Source organism: Empidonax traillii, unplaced genomic scaffold (genome assembly GCF_003031625.1).
Source record: "Empidonax traillii isolate 1590-97213 ecotype Southwest subspecies unplaced genomic scaffold, ASM303162v1 scaffold859:size262776, whole genome shotgun sequence".
Classification (NCBI taxonomy): Eukaryota; Metazoa; Chordata; class Aves; order Passeriformes; family Tyrannidae; genus Empidonax; species Empidonax traillii.
The window spans coordinates 166122-168079 of record NW_020956052.1 but is presented as its reverse complement, the minus strand read 5'-3'; positions in this window follow the sequence as shown (position 1 = coordinate 168079).

Sequence of the window (1958 nt, the reverse complement as noted above, 5' to 3'; positions counted from 1 at the left end):
GTATTGGAGGCACAGCAGCTCTTCATGTTGCTTTCTCAGCCTGCCACGACACTGGCGAGGAGGAGCTTGAATGTCCCGTTGTGCCCTGGATGCACAGGTTCATCAGCTGCTGGGACACTGATCCTGCACCTGGGCCCTGCTGATCTTTGGCCCTTTTCACAGCTGTCACAAGCTGGTGCCATGCCAGGGATGGTTGAGAAACACATTCTCTTTCAAATAAGTCAAGCAGACTGTTGTTGCCATAATACTTTTTTTTTTTTTTTTAATAAATTCTTCTTTATTACCTTTTCCATTATCCCAAATGGACCTGCTTACACACCAGAGGCTGGTTAGTCCACCTGTCTGCCCTGAACATGACTGTGTCTCTTTGGCACTGATGTCACTTCTTGACCCCTTGCTCCATGGTTGATTCACCCCCCCGCCCCAGTCCCCACTTCTGGTCAAAGAATGGAAATTAAGCATCATCATAGAATCACAGAGTGGTTTGGGTTGGGAGGGACCTTAGAGCTCATCTGTTTGCAACCCTGTGTCCATGGCAGGGACACCTTCCACCAGCCCAGGTTGCTCAGAGCCCCATCCAACCTGGCCTGGGACACTGCCAGGGATGGGGCAGCCACAGCTTCTCTGGGCAACCTGTGCCAGGGCCTGCCCACCCTCCCAGGGAAGGATTTCTCCCTGATATCCAATCTAAACCTGCTCTCTGTCAGTTTGAAGCCATTCCCCCTTGCTGTGCTTTGCCCCTGTGGTGAATACAAACTGGCTTGTCCCCTCACTGGATAACCGAGGCAGTTAAAGTGCTATTGATCTCCCTGAGTTATTATAACTCCCTTCCTTATGGTTTTGTGTTCTTTTGGTTTATTGCCTCTTCCATAAATTCGTGTTGGACCAGTGAGTCCTGGGCCCGGGTCACAGAGCAACCCCAGAAACAAAACAAACAGGCTCCAATCACCTGGAATGACTCAGGAGGGATCAGTTATCAATTAATAAAAAGAAATAGATGCTCCTCTCCAAACAACCCTGGAACAAACGTAATTATAAGCTCTGCTGTTTTATCCATCATCGCTGCTGATTGCTCGTTTGACGTAAGTTGGGATGGTCACACTGCCCCTGGAGGAGCTGTGAGCTCTGGGCCATGAAATCACAAGCCCATCATGAATTTGTGAATTGCAAACAGTCGATTTAGGGGACAAAAAAATTCCGTCCTAATAGAGGCACTTCGGTCCACACCCTGCCACAGAAAATATCCAACAGCAACCTGCAGGCACGAGATTCAGCGCTGAATAAGAAGTTCAAATCTCATGATCCAAGGACACAGCTTGTTCAGCTCATCTGGACTTATTGGCCCCCTGGATTTTGGCCAAACACTTTTCAGCAGACTGTGGCTTCCAAAACAAACATGCTTTTCGATTGAGCTGGATGCAAAGCTTGGCTGGAGAGGGGGAAAAACAAAAGAAAAAAAAAAAAAAGAAATCTCTGCTTGTGGCTGTAGACTTGGTTGTTTGTTTTTATGATTTTTTTCTTTTTCCCCCCCAGTGACAGCTATTTCCTCAGCCAGGATTGGCCACTTGCAGTGAACTGCAATTCTAGTTTGCATTACATATATTAAACCTGGAGATTCCCACAGTTTGTCTGAGCTTCAGTGTCCTCCTCAGTTACCCAACAGCTGGAAGAGATTCTTACTTCCTCCTTTACTCTCAGGTTCTGACAAGGAAACCAAATGTTCTCTTGACTTCTGCTGAGTCACTGTGACTCCAAACATGAGGCACAAGAGCTTGCAGTTGGGTCATTTTTCCAAGGAGTAAAAAACCACAAAAAAACAAAAACACAAAAAAAAAAAAAAAAAAAAAAAAAAAAAAAAAAAAAAAAAAAAAAAAAAAAAAAAAAAAAAAAAAAAAAAAAAAAAAAAAAAAAAAAAAAAAAAAAAAAAAAAAAAAAAAAAAAAAAAAAAAAAAAAAAAA